A 23,922-nucleotide genomic window follows, 5' to 3' on the forward strand; every position below is an offset into this window, starting at 1 on the left:
GACATTTGTGCATTACGCAAGCCAAACCAAAAATTAAGCGAAAATCAAATAGCGTTTACCTTTCGACTCTTTCATTACATATATTAGCATTGTCCCCAAAAGCTTATTCTTTGTAATAAAACGCTACGAAGTGTTGTCGCTAAAAAACGAAGAAATACTAACTATTTACTTCCTTGCGATCGGCGTAGCGCTCTCGGTAGGCCGGACTGTTAATTCTTTAATTTAAATAATAATATAAAGAATTTATATCGTTCCCCCATGTCCATAACTTTCGGGAAGTCTCGGGAACCCACTTCAGAAGTTGTGCACAAAGCGTTAATTTTATGTTTAGACATCCAATATCAATATAACCCATTACATATATTCATCTCACTCAGTAGGCTCATAAATTGAAAATAAGAAGTTGATAAGAAATATACATAGCCTAACTTTACTTTAAATTATACAGCTCTAGTAGGTATGTTTTTGTAAAAACACTTTCAGCACATGTTGGCCAGTTTTCTCAATCTTACTGAAACGGCGACGCCTAACTTCGGTGGTTGGAATTTGTCGCGTTTTTTTTTTTTTTATAAAAATCGTGTCTATAGTGTATATTAGTGTGTAAATCAGTTCAGCCTTTTCAACGTGATTATGCAAACATGTGGTGTTCAAAACAACACACCCTGGACATTTTAAATATTATCCGAATGTCTTTGTCTTTGGTCATTATCACGATATTTGACTATCCAGATATTATAAGATTTAAACAAAAAAGATGTCTCTGATACTTGTACAAATTAAATTTTTAAAGTATTTTTTAAAATTACGAGTACGTATCTAACTTATTGATTTTCACGCCTAAATTTAATTTTAAGTTACGAGTATAATGTTATAAAGAGTCACTCGTATGTATATGATATAAAATATATATTTTGTATTGTAAGTATAAAACAATGGAGGCTTTTTACACCTATATAAATAGGAAGCTATTTGTAAATTTTATACAAATATTATAGTTACTTAGATTACTTAGATATCGAATATAAATAACCTTTTTTAGTGGATATTTCGAATACAGAAAATAATTGAAGACATTTTCTGTAGCTACATATTACTCGCGCAATTGTGTAGATGCAGGTAGGTACTAATGTGGTCTAATTAATAAGTTAATCATATGTATTATCTACACAATAGAAATTAGGTTCAGCTATGGATAAAATGGAGTACTTAATATAGAAATGGACAAGTTTGTTACAAACGATTATATTAAGGGATTTTGAGTTTCTAAAACGTTTCGCTTAGCGCGCTGTTCAAAATCCCATACAAGAAATAACGCAAAGGCGAACTCTCGTCACGGTATCGAATGAAATTTTCATTAGGGGTGTAGTGTCAACACACATATAGTGTGCGTAGTTGTTACGTATCTAAATATAGAATGGAGTCCAGACCACTCAACCTATTTGTTATCCGTGTGATGCTCTAACGCATAGAGCAGCGGTCGGCAACCAGCGGCCCGCGAACCTCTCACTTGCGGCCCGCGAGCCTGCCTGGCTATTTTGTATGTAATATTGACAAATGACAATGTCTGATAAAGGCATAAATATTAACAAAGTGCGGCCCGCGTCCACTTCGTTAACTGCTACGTGGCCCTTGGCTGCTAAAAGATTGCCGACCGCTGGCATAGAGTAATGTAGAATCGTAGATCAACTATTTTATTGACCCGCATCGCATATTTTTGACTATAATACGACTAATACGAGTATCATTTACTATAGTTAGTTATACCTTTTATTATTATGACGTTAAATTGTAAGTGTGTTATTTAATCTACTCGCATAGCTGATAAATATAACTACCTACCTATAACTCGGTCTTTTAGCATTATAAAAATGGTAAAAAATCTTGCTATGTATTTTTATTGAAAAACCCTTTACAAAAATAGGAACTATATTACTAATGAAACCAAAAGTTTATATATATAAATCCTTGCTATATAATTGTTACATATTCGCTGTAACTTGTTTTTAAAAATGATAAAAGACACGTCAAGATTGTTTACCCTTTTTCTAATGCTAAAAAAACGAGGTATAAACAAGAGCCTTGTATCACTTTGAAGAACTTTATTTTACAATGCTATAACGGTTTATTTATTTTTTTGTAAATAAGTACTTGAATGGATTGTAAATATTTTAGATATAATATAGAAAATTGAGACTCTGCTAGTCTTCACCAAATATGTAAATATATATTAAATGGAATTGTAGTTTATTCAATAAATTTTATATGAAATAATAATACCTACGTTTCCATTCGTAAATATTTTTTACAGTAATTAATTAATTATAGGTACCTCCTTATAATTTAATTCACTATTGTAGGTACATACTCACCTATACATACCTATGTATGTAGTGTACATATAAGTTTTATTTTATACCGCAAGAGAGTTTTACTACAGCAATATAAAAATTAGGAGTCGCCGCCTCCGGTCCTAATAATATTAGTCTAATACCGTCCGAGAAATGGGCCCCTGTCAAATCGTATCGTTTGCTATGGCAACACATTTATAATATTAGACTAGTATCGTTAGAGAAATAGAATAGAATGTTTTTATTCGTGACAAAACTTAATAGATAAAACAACAGGTAATACTACCACGGTCACGAAATGGTCCCGACTCAGCAGGTGCTAGCCTAAAGGCTAGCGCTGGTCTTCCGTCGGAGCCATGGACTATTACGTCTAAATTATATAATTTTTAAGAAAAAAAACCGACTTCCATGGGGGCCGATGAAAGATTATTGTATATGGTAGGTACAGTCACCTGCCATAATATGTTACTCTTCAAAGGCCTCAAAAATATGTGACACGCTCTTATGGCTCTACAAATAAGATCGTGTCAGATATTTTTGCGGCCTTCGTTGCGTAACATATTATTGCAGGTGACTGTACACTATGTAGAAAAGGAGGTAAAACCAGCCACTTTTCTACTAGCATTTCGCTTCTGTATAATGGCTCCTCTACAGGATGGGCCAACGCCGGCCACTCCAAGGGACGCAGCCATGCGGTAGAATGAGATAGCAATATCACTTGCTCCCTCTAACGCATAAATGCGTCCCTTGGAGTGGCCGGCGTTGGCCCATCGTGAAGAGGAGCCATGAGGGTCGTAGTTCTAGCCTAACCTAACCCACTCCTCAGATAGCAGTTCGGTTCTGTGCGGATCGCAGTTCGAACCTAATCAAACCCACTTTTCAAGTAGCATTTCGTTTCTGTAAGGCTCGCAGTTCCTAACCTAACCCACTTAATGGCGCATGCCGTGCGGTGTACGGGGGTTTAAGCGGGAGGGGCTAGTAAGATTGGCATCATCGTACTTTATACCTACATTACTTTTATGGTAGGTAATCATAGTTGTTTATTTAGTTAAGGTATCATAGTGGTTTTCTGGGTCAAGGTCCGGGTCCGATTCCGGGTGCGAGTCCGGATCCGAGTCCGGGTCCGAGTCCGGTTCCGAGTCCGGGTCCGAACCGGATCCGGGTCCGAACCGGATCCGGGTATGAGTCCGAGTCCGGGTCCCAGTCCAAATCAAAATCGAAATTCGTAATCACCAAACGTGTACCATGCGTCATTGAAGAGTTCTGTTCTGGTCATCATCAGCAGTTCCACTTCATCAAATGCGACAGTTTTTAATGTAAATGCTTGATTTTATGATGAAAATACAAATAAATCTATACGTATGCCTTTCATATTTGAGGAGTTCCCTCGATTTCTTATGGATCCCATCATCAGAACTCGAGCTTGACAAAAATGTGGCTTAAAAACTTAACTTGCTTAACGAACATAACGAAAAGGAAAAATCGCCAAACGTGAACTATGCGTCGTTTAAGAGTTCTGTTCTGATCATCATCAGCAGTTCCACTTCATCAAATGCAACAGTTTTTAATGAAAATGCTTGATTTTCTGATGTAATTACAAAAATCTCTATACGCATGCCTTTAAGATTTGAGGAGTTCCCTTGATTCCTCATGGGTCCCATCATCAAAACTCGAGCTTGACAAAAATGTGGCTTTAAAACTTAAGTTGCTTAACAGACATAACGACGAGGACAAATCGCCAACCGTGAACTATGCGTCGTTGAAGAGTTCTGTTCTGATCATCATCAGCAGTTCCACTTCATCAAATGCAACAGTTTTTAATGAAAATGCTTGATTTTCTGATGTAAATACAAAAATCTCTATACGCATGCCTTCAAGATTTGAGGAGTTCCCTTAATTCCTCATGGATCCCATCATCAGAACTCGAGCTTGACAAAAATGTGGCTTAAAAACTTAACTTGCTTAACATACATAACGAAGAGGACAGATCGCCAACCGCGAACTATGCGTCTTTAAAGAGTTCCGTTCTGATCATCATCAGCAGTTCCACTTCATCAAATGTCACTTTTTTGTGTGTATATGCTTGATTTGTTGATAAAAACCCAAAAATCACTATATGTATGCCTTTAAGATTTGAGGAGTTCCCTCGATTCCTCATGGATCACATCATCAGAACTGGGTTTTGACAAAAACGGGACCAATCTGTGTGCACATACATTCAATCAAAAAAAAATTTTCAAAATCGGTCCAGTAATGACGGAGATATGGAGTAACAAACATAAAAAATAAAAAAAATAAAAAAAATAAAAATAATAAAAATAAAAATAATAAAAAACATACAACCGAATTGATAACCTCCTCCTTTGGGATTTGGAAGTCGGTTAAAAAGAACACATTATGACTACAATATTACATAATAAAACTAAAATTACAGTTAATATGACAGTTAAAATGAGTGGCGGTTGTAGAAGAGACGAAAAGCAGTAATACTAGGAATGCGTCAAGGGTGCTTAAATGTAGCTAGTCTCAAGTTTGAGGCACTCTTCGTTTAATTGGTGTTCGAGCATAAACTTTTTAACCGACTTCCAAATCCCAAAGGAGGAGGTTATCAATTCGGTTGTATGTTTATTATTTTTTTTATTTTTTATGTTTGTTACTCCATATCTCCGTCATTACTGGACCGATTTTGAAAATTATTTTTTTGATTGTATGTATATGCATACAGATTGGTCCCGTTTTTGTCAAAATCCAGTTCTGATGATGGGATCCATAAGGAATCGACGGAACTCCTCAAATCTTAAAGGCATACATATGGTGATTTTTGTGTTTTTATCAACAAATCAAGCATATACATTCAAAAACGTGGCATTTGATGAAGTAGAACTGCTGATGATGATCAGAACGGAACTCTTCAACGACGCATAGTTCACCTTCGGCGATTTGTCCTCTTCGTTATGTTTGTTAAGCAAGTTAAGTTTTTAAGCCACATTTTTATCAAGCTCGAGTTCTGATGATGGGATCCATGAGGAATCAAGGGAACTCCTCAAATCTTAAAGGCATGCGTATAGAGATTTTTGTATTTACATCAGAAAATCAAGCATTTTCATTAAAAACTGTTGCATTTGATGAAGTGGAACTGCTGATGATGATCAGAACAGAACTCTTCAACGACGCATAGTACATGTTTGGTGATTTCGAATTTCGATTATAACTTGGACTGGGACCCGGACTCATACCCGGATCCGGTTCGGACCCGGACTCGGACTCGGACTCGGACTCGGACCCGGACTCGGACCCGGACTCGGACCCGGACTCGGACTCGGACTCGGACCCGGACCCGGACTTGGACCGGGACTCGGACCCGGACTCTGACTCAGAGATCCGGACCTTGACCCGGAAAACCATGATACCTAAACTAAATAAACCACTATGATTACCTACCATAAAATGTGGGTATGATGATGCCAAACCCCTCCCGCTCAAACTTCCGTACACCGCACCGCATGCGCGGTTAAGTGGGTTAGGTTAGATTTGAACTGCGATTCTCACAGAACCGAACAAAAGTGGGTTAGGTTTGGTTAGAACTGCGAGTCTTACAGAAACGAAATGCTACTAGAAAAGTGGGTTTGATTAGGTTCGAACTGCGATCCTCACAGAACCGAACTGCTATCAGAGAAGTGGGTTAGGTTAGGCTAGAACTACGACCCTTACGGAAACGAAATGCTACTTAGAAAGTACTGGTTTTACCTCCTTTTCTACATAGTGCACCATCTACCATAATCTTTCACCGGGCCCCATAGAAGTCGGTTCTTTTTTCTTAAAAATTATTTAAAGTTGATTTAAAACTGTGAATGCTATGCAGGTTCCTAATAGGAGGAGGGATGTTGTTCCAACACTTAGTGGCTGCGTAACGAAAACTGCCGCGGAAGGCTGCTGATGTGTGTCTATGAGTTAGAAGTTGAGTCGCAGATCGCCGACCCCCGCGTGACTCGGAAATGGACAGCTTCTCGTACAAATAAGTAGGAGCCTGACGGTTTATTACACCAAAGAGCAAAGAAGCAAGGTGCAGCTTACGGCGGTGGTGCATTTTTAGACTGTTGTGCTGATTAAGGAAAGGTGATACGTGGCCCCGCAATGGAATGCAGAAACAGAAGCGAGCACAGGCGTTTTGGACACGTTGTATAAGTCTTTTGGATTTACAAAGAAGTCTTGGTCCAAATACCGCATCCAAATAATTTAATTTTGATAAAATAAGTGACTCAACTAACCTAACACGCAGTATTTCATTGATGAAAGGTCTAATTTTGTACAACACTTTTAGTTTGTAAAAACACCTCCTTACTACATCAGAAGTATGCTTCTCAAAGCGAAGGCCACTATCCATCAAAAGACCCAGGTTCCGAGCCTCATAGACTTGCTCGATCGGCTCGTCTAATAATGTGACTTTCAAAGTAGGAGTTAAACCAGCCAACTGGTGTTTGCTTCCAAAGATTAGATATTTCGTTTTGTTCGGGTTAAGTAGCAGGCAGTTATCTGAAGCCCATGATGCAATATTACTGAGATCAGAGTTGAGTTTAGCTATAGCATCATCAATATATAATGTGGTTTGCATGAGATGTACACTTGAACATCATCTGATGTGGTACTTACAGTGTGTGATACGTGAGCCGATGTCAGCAGAGTATAAAATAAATAGGATCGGGCCAAGGATAGAGCCTTGGGGGACTCCCCTGGTTAATTCAATAGGATCTGAGGTGGATGTAGAACCATCACATTTAATTTTTACATATTGGCTGCGCATATTAAGGTAACTATCAAACCATCTTACAGTTTTGCTATCAAAACCATAATATGTCAATTTTGACAGAAGAAGATCAATATTTAGGCTCTCAAAAGCCCTAGAAAAATCAAGTAGAACCAACAGAGTGCACATGCCCTTATCTTGCGAGCACAGTAGGCCCCAAAGTTATATACAGCTAGGTATGGGAACATACAGTCAGCATCAATAGGTATAGTAGAGAATGAAACAATAGTTATTTGTTTAACAACGGGCCAAAGTTATTGTTTAATCGCTCGTGCTAATATTAATACCCGAGCAAGCGAAAGATTCCAAAATTCGAAAAATGGAACCTTGAGCGTTGCGAGGGTTTCAAAGCACGAGGGTTAAACAAAATTTGCCCCCGAGTGAAACACAAAATTTTCACCACACCAACCCGAAGCAAATATTAAATGTAAAATATCAAACAAAATCAAACCTAATCAAATCCAAATGAATGTTACTAAATATACATATATCATCCCAGATCATAATTTAAAAGTTAATTCTAACAGTAAATATAAGAAAACAACTCAACATTTGCATTTAATTACTTTGCCTCACATGTGAATAAAATGTAACTTTGATATCAGTTTTTGAAGTGCAAAGTAAGCCTCTCCGAGCTGGTGCGGTGAAAATGAAATACTTACTTTTCCAACCAGAGATACATCTCTACAGTTCACGTCCAAACGTATATTTTACAGGGTAATTGTTTGAGATACTTTTAACGCGTAATAGTTTGATTCGCTACTTTTGATGGTGACTGTACCAACCTATATTTATACCGAAATTGATTATAAATAAATCATTTATATTGGCAATATGTCACTGACCGCCAGGACCAGAAAATTAACCTAGATATGTAGGTACCTACCTAAACCTGGAGAGTATAAAAAGACACTTACCTACTTGGAAGCCTAAAATATGGGTATTATTATTTTTTAATACTACGTAGGCGGCAAACAAGCATACGGCCCGCCCTAATAACCGAATAGTGGTACTTATACTTTTTATTACGTTAGAATATATTTTTAGCAGACCGTAGCAGCACTAACTTCATATTTCTTGATCTGACGATGGAATGCCAGCATTTTACATTAGAATTTGCTCATGAATACCAACTCAAAATTTCTCAAAGATCACAAGCAACGAAAAGCATGGTACGTTACTTTTACTCACGTAATTCTAATTACTGCACTGGTGACAAAGGCACGAGGCAAGAGCTCACTTTGTATTCCCTTTGCTTACCGAACGTAGGATGAACCGTCCCACAGTATATGTACCTAGTTGTGCTAATAACGGGTAAGCTTTTATCACTCCACCAGCCCAAGCCGAAAATAAAGATAGAGAGATAAAGATCTTTATTTGCATACCAGGCGTTTTATTTTAGATTCATCTGATATTAGCTCTGCACATAGAACCGATGGCCACAGGTTCTCGAGTGGCTACCACGTACCGGAAGGCGCAGCAGGAGTAGACCCCCCACAAGGTGGACTTATGACCTGGTAGGTAAAGGTCGCGAGAGTCCGCTGGAAGCGAGTTGCGCAAGACCGGTCATTGTGGCACTCTTTGGGGGAGGCATATGCCCAGCAGTGGACGTCCTCTGGCTAATATGATGATGATGATATTAGCTCTAACGTACCTAACCTACTACGCGGTATCAGTTATCGAAGAACTACACCTTTCAGCACTCGCCTTACATTTAATTGCTTCGTATACAGTGGCGTAACTAGGGGGGGGTTGGAGGGGGCACGTGCCCCGGGCGCCATCCAACGGGGGGGCGCCAAAATGCACAAGACCTTTCGTTAGGAGGGAGGGGGGGGGCTCAAATTCGGTGCCTGCCCCGGGCGCCATATCCTCTAGCTACGCCTCTGTTCGTATAATAGTATTTCCGATAAATAAGTAACTAACTTAAAAGATTGAATCTTTAAATATCAAATCATCTATACATATAATAAAGCTGAAGACGGTCGAAAGTCTGTACATGGAAGATATTTGAAAAAAAGTTGGCTGGGGATACTTAGAATCGATAACAGAACACGTTCCAAAAGTTTTTAGAATTTTTGTCTGTTTATCTGTTTATCTGTTTATCTGTTTGTCTGTTTATTTGAACGCGCACACGTGAAAACGGCTGAACGGATTTTGATGAAAACTTTACTGATCTGTCGAGAAAATTCCCGGCCAGGTTATAGGCTATAAAAATTCAACCCCTAAAGGGGGGGGTAGCCACAACGCTCGATTGACTTAAGTTTGCCCCTGAATCTTATGGCGCTACTTAGGAAGGAGGGGCAAACTTTTTTCAAATATGTGCTACCACTATTGAGTACCCTGGTAAACTAACAGATGGCGCTGAATTGAATACGTTTTGACATGGATAAGCCACCGAGAAAAGATTTTGCCAAATTTACTCTAAGTTTAGAAGAGGGGTTACGGATATCAACAAAAATAATTGAATAATTATGTTGATTTAATAAATTAATAATACAACAAAATTAAACGACAGTAAATTAATTGCCCCTCATTGCAAAGTGGCATCTTTTGGGGAACTGAGTAAACATTAAGTAATGAAGAAAACTAAAAATGAGTTTACATAGTTACGTAGTGGTAAAATAAACACACATATCAACACGCGTATAATTGCCTAATTATTTAAAGTTATAAATTTTCTCCATCATGAATTTTACCTAATCGTAATTATATCGCACCCATATCAAATCCATATTCATACGGAGGTATCGCCTCGCACTTAATAATGGCCACGAAGGTGGGTACTTTGAAAAAAAAAGCATTGACCTCTGTCATTTGCAGCAAAATAAGCACTTGCAAGGGCACCACGTCTAGGGGGCACCAAAACCAACCATCATAGGCAAAAAAACGCGCAGGCTGCATCAGCATTGCAGTCGTCGTGAAGTAGGTACCTACATGAAACTTTTATACGTGTACAATTACCCATCTAATAACGAAGGGTCGTAGGGATCAAGTAAGAGAGTGAGGGTACGTAAGAACAACTCCAACGTAGGCTTTCGATTTGACCTTACGCGGAGGCCCTTATAGTCATGGAAAAAAATCTTGCTTTCGGGCTTGCGGCCAGCCGATTTTTTCGACATAGGATTATTTCGATTTTATAGCGTATTTTGCTCTCTTGCACGCCAGATTTGTCGGCCAAGCCGAGTTACTCCTTAGCCGCGATCCTGAGACCTAACTGTCAAAGTGTTATAAGGGGCCCCGTGAAAGCCGAAAACTAAAAGCATCCTATCAAGTAGCGCTTTCGAGTGACGCCAAAGAGCGAGCAGTAGAAGAGTCGTGATTACATGCATAGATTCGATTTCAAGCCACTCTTTTGCAGTTCGGCGTAAGGTCTTATGCGAGGTCTTCTGCCTTATGACAAAGTTGATCTTCTGCCTTATTTACACTTGGGCGTGGATTCAAATCCAAGCTTTCCTCTTTCTGCCTTGCTCACACTTCACATTCACTTGGTCAATTCCAAGCTCTGCTTTCTTGCATTTTTTCTGTATGAAAACAACCTCGCTTTGACCCTTAAATATCGAGCCCCATGCGAAGCTAGGCTGATAGAAAACTGTCCCATCCCTTCTCTGTATGAAATCCTGGATTCGCGCCTGGTTGGCACTAAAAGTAAACTGTCTATCAAATTGCGTTTTATATATCGAAAAATTTTCGCGCTCGCTTCGCTCGCGTTTACAGTTACATTATAAGATACAATAAAGGCGACATAAGGGTGGCGACTGCAGCAGCTTTACTCTGTTCTAACGTTACTGCTGCAGCACTGTCAATTTTCGTGATAAAATTATGTAACTAATTTCCATACTAAAAGTACAAATGTACTTCAACTGTCTATCAAATTGCGTTTTTATATCGAACAATTTTCGCGCTCGCTTCGCTCGCGTTTTCAATAACTTTTTAAGATACGACGACTGCAGCAGCATTACTCTGTTGCAACGTTACTGCTGCAGCAATGTCAATTTTCGTGATAAAATTATGTGACTGATTTCCATACTAAAAGTAGAAATGTACAACTGTCTATCGAATTGCGTTTTCATATCGAATAATTTTCGCGCTCGCTTCGCTCGCGTTTTCAATTACTTTCTAAGATATGACGACTGCAGCAGCATTACTTTGTTGCAACGTTACTGCTGCAGCACTGTCAATTTTAGTGATAAAATTATGTGACTAATTTCCATAAGTACTAAAAGTAAAAATGTACTTCAACTGTCTATCAAATTGCGTTTTTATATCGAACAATTTTCGCGCTCGCTTCGCTCGCGTTATTAATCACTTTCTAAGATATGACGACTGCAGCAGCATTACTTTGTAGCAACGTTACTGCTGCAGCACTGTCAATTTTCGTGATAAAATTATGTGAATGATTTCCATACTAAAAGTAACAATCTACAACTGTCTATCAAATTGCGTATTTATATCGAAAAAATTTCGCGCTCGCTTCGCTCGCGTTATTAATTACTTTCTACGATATAACGACTGCAGCAGCATTACTCTGTTACAACGTTACTGCTGCAGCACTATCAATTTTCGTGATAAAATTATGTGACTGATTTCCATTCTCAGCTGTAATGCGGCAATGAACGTCACTCAACTTACCAGAAAAACTCAATGTAATCTCGATGACCCTAGGGAGAGAAGGCACCATAGTCTAGAAATGCTTAGGGCATCAAAATATCTTAATCTGGCACTGGTCGTCTGCGGAGTGAAACGATTTGGGACTCGCATTTTATACGCATTACCATGCCTTCCCGAAAAAAATCGAATCATTCGCGAAAGTCTCGCAACGCACTGAGGTTATCTACAAGGGGCACGTGATCTTCCTCAGGAGTCTGAAGAAGACCACGGTGAGTGGGTGGCGCTCTAGCCAGGTAGGCCGCTTCGCTTTCGCTTGCGCGCATATACCTTACTGTATCGTCTGATATAGATACATCTACTACTCTGTCGTTTAAATTACGTGTAAAATTTTAATAAGGGCGAAAAAAAAATTGATTTTGGAGTATAGTTTTATTTAGCTAATTGTAAAATATTTTATATGGACTACAGTCCTCTAGCATATCCATCTGTCAACTTCAAGTTCCACCGTCAGGGTAGAGGGAGAGAAATTAGCCTTAGAAATAAGCCACTTATTAACACAGACCGAATTCCACGCGGGCGAAGCCGCGGGCACAGCTAGTAACATAATATCTATCGACCATAAGTTCAGATGAACTTATTGGTATTTTTTTAATGGGTCACTGACAGAAAATGCCCCATTCTAGGTATCCAATATCCTACCTAGGTATCAAAAGCTTCTTCGAAAAAACCTTGGATAGGGCACTAGATAAACCAAAAATTTAAGAAAATGTATTTCATACCTGTAATATAGATAATCTTCTATCTTCTATACATATAATAAAGCTGTAGAGGGTCTAAAGTCTGTACATGGAAGATATTTGAAAAAAAGTTGACTTGGGATACTTAGAATCGATAACAGAACACGTTCCAACAATTTTTAGAATTTTTGTCTGTTTGTCTGTTTATCTGTTTATCTGTTTGTCTGTTTATTTGAACGCGCATCACGTGAAAACGGCTGAACGGATTTTGATGAAAACATTACTAATCTGTCGAGAACATCTCCGGCCAGGTTATAGGCTATAAAAATTCAACCCCTAAAAGGGGGGGTAGCCACAACACTCGCTTGATTTAAGTTTGCCCCTGAATCTTATGGCGCTACTTAGGAAGGCGGGGCAAACTTTTTTCAAATATGTGTTACCACTATTGAGTACCCTGGTAAACTAACAGGTGGCGCAGAATTTAATACGTAGTGACATGAATAAGCCACAGAAGAAGGATTTTGCCAAATTAATGAGGGGGTACGGATATCAACAATTGAATAATTATGTTGATTTAATAATACAACAAAATTAAACGACAGTAAATTAATTGCCCTTCATTGCACAGTGCCATCTTTTTCACGACTGCCCAAAAAAAGACAGAGAGAGTGTATTGTGTGTTTTCAGCGTTCGTGTTTGTATGTAGGTATATATTTATTTTAAGGGGGAGGCCTATGTTCAGCAGTGGACGTCTTATGGCTGAGATGATGATGATGATGATATATTTATTTATGTGAGTTTCTTTATTCCACCTTAACTTCTGAATGCCTTAACCGATTTAGACGTACGATACATCATTAGAATCCTTACGTCATCCCGGGTGAGGCTATGTGACGTCATTATCAAACCAATATGGCGGACTTAATACGCCATATTACGCAACCTTTAGAGTAAATATCGTGCAAACCTCATCGCATCTCGAATGCTCAAAGCGTCGGGAGTAGTCCGACGTACGTGGCGTGCTGTACGCGTTCCAAAGCCGGGCGCCTTCGGCGCCCGCATACTCAAAGCGTCGGGAGTAGCCCGACGTACGTGGCGTGCTGTACGCGTTCCAAAGCCGGGCGTCTTCGGCGCCCTCATACTAAAAGAATCTGGCGTAGCCCGACGTACGTGGAGCGCTCCACCCGGTCCAAAGCCAGGCGACTTCATCTTTCTCATACTAAAAGAGACGTACGTGATACGCTGTATGGTTACCAAAGCCGGGCGCCTTCGGCGCCCTCATACTGGACACTTTCGTAGACCGACGTACGTGACACGCTGTACGCGTTCCAAAGCTGGGCGCCTTCGGCGCTCCATCAAGCGAAGACCGACGTACGTGACACACTACGCGTTCCAAAGCCGGGCGCCTTCGGCGCCCTCATACCCAAAGCGTCGGGCATAACCCTCCGTACGTGGCGCGCTGTACTAGATCCGAAGCCGGGCGCCTGCGGCGCCCTTATACTAAAAGAGTCGGACGTAGCCCGACGTACGTGGCTCACTGTACGCGTTCCAAAGCCGGGCGCCTTCGCCTCATACTAAAAGAGTCATGCGTAGCCCGACATAGATATGTGGCGCACTGCACGCGGTCCAAAGCCAGGCGACTCCGACTTTCTTATATAAAAATGTCGGGCGTAGCCCGACGTACGTGACACGCTGTAAGCTTGCCAAAGCCGAGCGCCGAAGGCGCCCTCATAGTCAAACCTTCGGACGTAATCCGACGCACGAGGCGTGCTGTACGCGTTCCAAAGCCGGGCGTCTTCGGCGCCCTCATACTAAAAGAATCTGGCGTAGCCCGACGTACGTGGAGCGCTCCACCCGGTCCAAAGCCAGGCGACTTCATCTTTCTAATACTAAAAGAGACGTACGTGACACGCTGTATGGTTACCAAAGCCGGGCGCCTTCGGCGCCCTCATACTGAAAGAGTCGGGCGTAGACCGACGTACGTGACACACTGTACACGTTCCAAAGCCGGGCGCCTTCGGCGCCCTCATACTCAAAGCGTCGGGAGTAGCCCGAAATACGTGACACGCTGTACGCGTTCCAAAGCATGGCGTCTTCGGCGCTCCATACTAAGAGTCAAGCGTAGACCGACGTACGTGATACGCGGTACGCTTGCCAAAGTTGGGCGCCGAAGGCATTCTCAAACTCAAAGCTCATACACAAAGCCCGATGGCTTCCTTATGCGCAAAGCGTCGGGCGTAGGCCGACGTACGTGACGCGCTGTACGTGTTTCAAAGGCGGGCGCCTTCGGTGCCCTCATACTAAAAGTGTCGGGCGTAGACCGACGTAATACTTGACACGCTGTACGAGTGCCAAAGCCGGGCGCCCTCATACTCAAAGCGTCGGGCGCAACCCGACGTACGTGACACGCTGTACGCTTGCCAAAGTTGGGCGCCGAAGGCGCCCTCATTCTCAAAGCGTCGGGAGTAGCTCCACGTACGTGGCGCGCTGTACGCATTCTAAAGTCGGACGCCTTCGTCGCCCTCATACTAAAAGTGTCGGGCGTAGACCAACGTACGTGGCGCGCTGTACGCATTCTAAAGCCGGGCGCCTTCGGCGCCCTCATACTCAAAGCGTCAGCGCCACCCCACGTACGTGACACGCTGTACGCTTGCCAAAGTTGGGCGCCGAAGGCACCCTCATACTCAAAGCGTCGGGCTTTGCCCGACGTATGTGGCGCACTGCACGCGGTCCAAGCTAGGCGACTTCGAATTTCTCATACTAAAAGAGTCGGGCGTAGTCGGACTACAACAAATCGCGCTCTAAAAAGTATGAAACAATAAGATATAATTCTTATCAGAAATTATCATGCAGGAAATTATAAATGTAAGCGTAATATAATTTACTATTTTTTATATATTTAGCAGCTTATCTGACACAACCCGAATTCCACGCGGGCGGAGCCGCGGGCACAGCTAGTACAAAATAAAATAAAAATTACAGTCTCTATTTTCACGACAATCAGTCCTATTCAGCTGTTGCGCTAAGTGCATAGAACCTCGTTTAAAAAATTAACCCTGTAGGTATACTGCGTTGCTGGAGTCGAATGCCCGGAAAGCGATCTACATAACAAACCTTGGCTCACAAAGGCACACGGTGCAAACACGAATTCCTTAATGGCTTAATCTAACGACACCAGGCAGACTTAACTTTTTATGAAAGGATGAAGGCAAAACGCGTGCGTTGTTAAAGGTCCTTTGGATTTTTAAAGTACTTCTGCGAATAAAGACGACAATTTACATTCAAGTTTTTACTGAGCTTCACTCTTTATACTACCACATAGAGGTGAATTTTAGTGCCTCAACAAAAGAAAACAGAAATATAAGCACAGGTACCTAAACAACAGGCGCTCTTATCGCTAAAAAGCCATCTCTTCCAGACAAACTTTGGGTAGCGGCAATTAATTACATAGGTAGTACTGATATACTTACGTAATTTTATTACTTAATTTCAAATGCAGTGAAAGAAACCTAACTAAGTACACAGAAAACAGGCAAATTAGTCAAATTACCATGCAAATAAAAATAAACAAAATAATAACGTTAATTATTTAGGTATGAAACTCGAGAGGGACGCCCTAAGATGTCATAAAAGTAGGCATCTATGTACGAGTATAGTCGCACCAATAAAAATTTGCAGCGGATTGGATAGCCCACGCAGTGTAAGTGTTATTTATACGTCATAATTTCATAGAAATTTGACGTTTAAAATCACACTTGCACTGCGTGGGCTATCAAAATCGCTGCAGACTTTTTACGGTCTAACTTTATCTTATTTTTCTCAAGTTGGAATAGGTACGCCACGTCCCGAGCGAAATAAGCCGGTTGACTCGCTGCTTGCATTATTCAGAGGCATGCATATAAAACTACCCTGCCTCGCACCTACCTACTCATTACCTAGGTACTCAGCCTACTCTATGAAAAATAGACTCCTTGGCTCTGCGCGAAGTTTTTTCCTGCAGTAAATAAATAGAAGCAACAAGAGTACATGATGATGATGACTTTTTTTATAGCACATCGGCGGCAAAAGCATACGGCCCGCCTGCAACTCTGGGTATTACATGCGCGTGTTTTGATAGATATACCCGTACGGAACATTAACTTCACCAACGGGTGCGCAACTTCGCCCAATTAATATAACGATTTTACCAAGAAAAAGATAATTATAGAGCTGCGTAAAATAACTTATTTGCATCAAGTTATACAAAAATATGATTTAATGTTAGCTTTGGCGAAGTTATGTACTAAAGGCGAATTTAGGGTACGTATTTTTGCCAACCCTTATTTTCAATCAACTGCAACATTGATAACGGGGTTTGTTCATAAAACTTCTTAGCTAAGTAAATAATGACCTACTACCTATGTATTTTGCTTTATTCCCTGTAGGTATACGATTCGAACTACTTTCGATTAAGGAGAAGGTTTTAATTTAGGTGAGGGAGAAAATAAAACCACGCATTTTTATTGATTTTTTATTTCTTTTTTACAATTAATCATATAACATACAAACCAGCCGAAGTATGGCTAAACCCATTTATTATCTAAACTTATGAACAATACAAGAAATTGATACATCTCAAATTCACCTTATTTTAAATATATAGATATATTATATATGCATTCACTCTACATATTAATCTACAAACTACTTAATCATAATCTACGTCTTGCATAAATTCAAAGTAAATATGCCCAAAAGAAATATTGTTGAACTATGAATATACATATAACTTTTTGGCAATTAATTGAGTATCATTTCTGTGCATAGCAAAATTAATTTTCTTTTAACATGTAACTTAGATCTTATTCATAAAGAGGCCACAAATATAACATGCGTTTCTGTCGTCAGTTCGATTACATAGGGACTTTTTGTTAAACATTATTTATTGCCTATACTATACTCTTATGAAATGTAAGAAAAATATCCTTACACAATAACTGAATTAGTCTACCAGTGCTGTGCAGTGACAGTCGAGGGTACGGTCGAGGAGCGGCGCGGGGCGGGGCGGGCGGGGGTGGGCGTGCGCCTGCGCGGTGCGCGGGGCGCGAGCGGCCGGCGCCGGCGCCGCCCCGGGCCTTGTGCGTACACATTGCGCTAACGATACGATACGATACAACACTTCACATAATGCTCAAAACAACTATTTTGTCATCTACATAAAATTTGCTCCAAATGTTTTTATATTAAAATATTTCTACTTATTGTAACTTCTAATTAGTTACAGCCAACTTTACAAATAATTGATACATTAGACTCTCAAATAGATCTCTACTAACTATTATTAATGGTAAAAAATAAAGAATAAAATACTTCTAAACATTGCATTTCAATCACATAAGGTTTAGTTTAATTACACATAATAATAATAACATCTTTTTAAAACCCGAACATAAGTATTACAAGAACATTGATATCGTTGAGTTCTGGAATGGAAAATAGCACACTTAAATTCACTAACTGTTACACTTACATAATAATTATTGTTCTCCTGCTTTGTTTGTAAAATACATTGCTTTTAGGTAGTCCCAGAAAAATAACAGTAAAATACATCAACTAGTCATTACGCTGATAAGTTTGATGATGATAATAAACGCCTTAAATTAACTTAAGAGAGGTTAGTAATATGAGTGTGTACCAAATAACAGTGCAGTGCTCGTGATAAGTACGGAGAGTCGATAAATAAGTCTGATATAGGACACTAGGTGAGGTTATGCTTGAGGTAAAGACGGAACGAGGCTGGCCGCAGCGCTGCCGCGCCGCGACGACGCCGCTACTCTATTATTTGGTACGGTACCTACGTGCTGTCCTCTGCGGAACATACAGGATGGATGGTGTACAGTATAGATTACAAGTATTACTAAATAAGGCAGCCATTCCTAAAACTTACTATTCGAATATCCATCGCATGCCTCAATATATTACGATTGAGTTACATCAATCAATTTTAGACACGAGAATACAAGGTTCAAATAAATACCCAAAATAGTTAATTCGAATAAGAACATAAGGAACACTAGAGCAGCAATCAAATTGCGAACACATTTGTACTACATAAAAATAATACACAACCTTTTGCGCGAAAAGACTGATAAGTTTAACTTTAAAAGTTACCATGAAACTGTTTCACTTTCAGCTAATACTAGATCTTTAGAATAAATTTTCCCATCACAGAGATTTGCACAGAAAAATCTCTTATTGTAAGCCTATTGATATTATAATTATGACGTAAATTTAGTATCTGTCTATCATAGTAAGTGTTCCAATACATAGGGTACAATATATAACGAGGATCAATGTTTAGTAGATGCACGCGAGAGGAGACTGAGCTAGGTCTACTCTAACTTATCCTTAGTTACAGCTGATATCGTTACGATGAATACGTCACTGAGACGAGTTTACAACTACATTGTACTTTAACTCAAAGGTGGTACCGAAAAATATATACTTTTATTATAAAAACAACGCCAATCATTACTAGAGTGTCACTCACTACAAGGCATTCGATTTAGTACTCATTATTATAACACAAGGATTTCAATATCAAACTTAACGCATACCATGGGAATTACGGATATGAATAGAACAAAATTAATTCGATTTAGAAATGTAGTAGATATGCAACGTTCAAAGATCAAATATTTAGGAAAAATAAATTTCAGTTGACATCGGTGGTATTGACACTAGGAATATCAGTCTCCGGCGCACCGCGTGTGCTCACGACCGGCGCGGCCGGTGGATGTCATGAACAATAATGAACATTCACTTACTAGTAATTCTCTTTGATACACATTGGGATAGCTACTATACACGTGGTGGGGTCATTGCTAGGTTAGCTTGTTCGTCTTTAAACGACGTAATCCAGTAACGGTAGTCATCCACTCGTATAATGTACTTCCAAATGTATACATGATACATTATTAAGTAAAAAATATACGAAGCGATTGTCTCGTCACTTACGTACGTGTTGCTGGCAGTAGGAAACCTCTAACAAAATAAATATTTCATCCGACTCACTGGATAATATTAAAAATATTTTCTTAATCACAGCTATCAGTCTGTCAAAATTTAAATTAAGTATATTTTCAGAATTGGATTAGTCGTTCCTCACTTACATAGGTTAATTATTCAAGTACAATCAAGGTACAAAAGTGACTAAATAACGAGCGCAGAGTATTGTCGACGCCGATACAAGTACGAGTCTGGGTGCAGCAGTGGAACCTGCGCGGTATCAACTGCGGGCACGTACGTATTCTAACACGACGTCAAGTCGAGACCAGCACAGTTCTTTAGAGTACAAATGATTGAATATAACAATTTCACACAGGTACAACAGAGATCTAATGAAAGAATAATACGAATATAAACTAGTTTCATATAGGATATGATTGATAATTATGCACGATAACAAAAGCTTATTTAAAGCGATGTTTGAATGCGAGAGACTAGAGAAGCAATGTTGTGTAGTTAGCGAGCAGCAACTGGAGTCTACTGCATCAATTAACTGGTGGTGGGGGGTTGGCCGTACGCGGTACATATATACAACGATCCGCTCGTGGGACATCCAACGCTACACAAATATAATGCAAGGACCGCGAGAGAACTAACAGATAATGGCGACTTACCGTACTACAACTATACATATAGCAGTTAAAAATATTCTCAGCAATCACATTCAAGTTAAATTACCACATTAAAGAGAATTTAGCTTAGTCAACATTTTTTTATCAATGGCCCTCTGTTTACTCGTAAAGTCACTCAGTACATTTTTTTATTTTGTATTAATCAGTTGTTAGTGTTTATCAAGAACACCCTTTTTCTTACAGCTATATACCAATAATACAAAAATCCATTCACTATAATTAAGGTAAATTTTAGATATTTAAACACTAAAATGTAAAATATTAAACATCCTAAATAAACTCTTGATATTCCAAATTTAGGCGTTAGCTCAATCAATAATTAAATATATGCTTGAGTGACTATGACAAAAGAGAAATAAATGCATATAATAATACTAGCCAACCATTCCCTTGTAACGTGTTCCTTTCCAAGCTGCTCGGGCCTCTAACATTAGCGCTAACACTACGTATGTCAAAGCCTTCGTTATTTTATATTTGGTATCTATCTCTTATGTAATCGCACCACATAACAAGACTAGAGGAATGATTGCCTCTCGCGCGCCTCGTCTCCACGTGCCGTAACGTCAAACAAGGAAGACTAGTTTTACAAGTAGATATCACTAATGTGCTTCTATTGATCGGGATCGGGACGACCCGACGACGAACGCCCTAACGTACAAAAATATTTATATATAAATAAATAAAGACAACAAGCAAAACTTTAACCTTATCAAATTAAAAAGGCCCTCTGAATATTGTACACTATCACTATAATAAAGTTACGTTACAGTAAGTATTCATTAACAAGAGAATTTATGCGCTTGGGAAAACGTATTTATTATTATGGAAAAATGGTTTTGTCTTTTAGAGGTCACCAAATTAATGCTCAGGTAGGATTTTTTGTAGAATGAGCGACCGCACACATATTTGGTCCCTTCGAGGAGCGTGTTACACATATTTGCTGAATTACAGTTAAAAATTCGTCAAAACACCGATTTCACGCTCTGCCGCTTGCCGCACCATAATACAATTTATTTAATCTACAAGTGTAAAAATGAGATTGTAAATTCACGAGGATTGGCCGAATAATTAAGGCAACGTTGACTTAGCAACATGTAAATATGTATATATTATCTAGAGACAAAGGGTTGTCTAAGTGGAAACCATGAGAAACGGTAAACTTATGCATCTGGCAAGCAGCGCGGCGCTCGGCAACAGGTGACAGCGGTATGACACGCAATCAGGCGGCATGTGTGATTCGCCAAACACAACTCTCGATAACGGCTCCTTATAATTAAGACCTAATATCGGAGATTACAAAATATTACAAGAATTTTAAAAGCACTATTGTATTGTATTGTAGCTCGGGCGATTTTCCGCAACTCGACGTCTTGCGCCTATTTTGCGTGATACACTTAAAAGCACTAATTAAGAGATAAACATAAAAATTAACAACAATATTATGAGCAAACTACTATTGAATACTTGAGCTAAATAATACCAGAGCAGCTTGGAGACGCCCGCGGGCGGGCTCCGTTTTGTACGATCATACAGTATATTGTGATGATAGAGATCTACGCGGGACTATCTAAGAAAGTCAGTGGTCGTTATGTTTCAAATGGCAATTACACATAGACTTTGGCATAGTGTTATGGAATAGACGCAAATTTTGGATTCACATTCCACACGAGAGACAGACGCTAGACTAAAATTAAAAAGAAACAGACTCGAAAAAATTTAAAAAACTTATTAATTCGGGTAAACTTCATGAAAAACAATAAATAAATAGATAAAAATATTTACACATAGGTTTTATATAAAATATATATATAACTATTAGATGTTGATTGATGACATAACACTTACGATAAAAGTAAAACATAGCTAAGCTCATTAATGATTACACAAGGCGAGGGCACGGGCCCCGCGGCCGTGGCCGAGTATCGACTGCAGCGCGGCCGAGCCGAGCCGTGCCGGACCGAGTCGGGCCGTGGTCGGGCCGTGGTCGGGCCGTTGTCGGGCCTGGCTCGCCCTGGCCGCCCGGCTCCCGCGACGATTTCGCACAATTCATTATATTTCTCTCCAAGGAAACGTTTACACCTGCCATCGGTTACGGTAACGTACCACAGTTCATTGAGGCACAATCATTGGTTTCTTTTAATTGCTTCTTTTTTTTATATATTTTTTTTTGTATTTTTTTGTTTTTTTTTTCTTACATCTCCTACCTATAATAATTATTATAATTACTTTTAGGTACGTAAATTTATTCTAAATAACAGAAACGAGTCACGAAAAAATGTTTTTAAAAGTGAAAGCGTGAAGCGTATTAAATCTTTTAAGAATATAATTTCACAATATACACATATTACAGTATAAGTTTAAGTATAAATATACAACAACATAATAATAACATATACTAAAATTGCACGTGACGCAATCGTGTGCAGGAAATAATGATGCAGTCATTGAACCGAGAGGAGATTCAAGTGACGCGGCGCGCCGCGGGCCGCGTCTCACAACCTAGCTGCCGCCAGCACTCCACTCAGGGGGCCGCGGGCCACTCGCGACCCTGCTGCTACTGGCACATCATGTCACTGGCGCTTCTGGCGTCTGTGTAACGTGGGCAGGATGTGTAACACAAGCTGGGGACGCCATGTTGGTGCAGCCAGTTTGCGGGTCTGGCGACCACGACCGGCTCACATAGTGCATGTTATGCGTCCCGCCACTCCTGTGTATTGAGTTTCTCAGTGACAGCAGGGCGAGTGCCGCGTGCGGCCGGGCGAGGCTGCCTCGGCGGCCGTGCCGCCCGGCATGCCGTGCTCGCGGCCTATACCGACACCTAACACCACTATACCGACGCCCCTACACTTACAATGTTTCATTACATTATTATACCCATTATTAAGTACTGATAACTTTTTAACTGACTAAACATTTTCAAGGCATGACTTCTTTCGTCTAAGTCTATGGACAACGTATTCTACAGGGCACTGGAACGTTATACTTTCCGTTATTGGCTTTATCTAACTTTAAAATGGAAAACGCTTTATAAAAATTATAATTATGACATTTATTGCTGTATTATAAAAATTCACATTTGCACCAGAAAACTATTGCGATTGAGGCATTTCGAATTGGTGTAGACGTGGACAGAAAATTTCTGTTAAAAAATAATTATTTAAATTTAGTTAATACTTCAATAAACTGTTAAAAAGAACACGTTGATCACTTAAATTGAGCTTTACGACAATAGAATTGACGCTGATCTGCCGGTTGCGCGGACGCGCCGAGATAGGAACATCAGATCGATTACCCGTACACCAAAAATAATTTCAAAACGATTTGGAAGATTGTCACTAAACAAAGAGATGCAAACCAATCGTCCCAGACACCTCTTACTTATCTTTGATACTCACTCTTTGGCACCTAACATTAAACGTCATGACATTGTCATAGTATCGGCCCCTCCGAGCCGACATTCAATTTGTAGGTTGATAGCAAAAAAATAATAATTTCGCGATCGTCGCCCGAAGGGGCTCAAAACGAAAGCTATACTTAAAAAAATGTTAAATTATATTGGTGTTACTTTACTTGTACTGTCAGTAAAAAATAGAACTCCGCGTCACACCGAGCTCGCGGCGGGCCCTCGCGCGCCCTCCGCCGCGTAGGGTAAGTATAGGTAGTCTATTTAATGAGAAATGCTGATCGTTTCCAATATGAACACATCACACATCAACACATTTAACACTAAACTACTACAGGTCCAA

Source organism: Cydia fagiglandana, chromosome 9, assembly GCF_963556715.1.
Source record: "Cydia fagiglandana chromosome 9, ilCydFagi1.1, whole genome shotgun sequence".
Classification (NCBI taxonomy): Eukaryota; Metazoa; Arthropoda; class Insecta; order Lepidoptera; family Tortricidae; genus Cydia; species Cydia fagiglandana.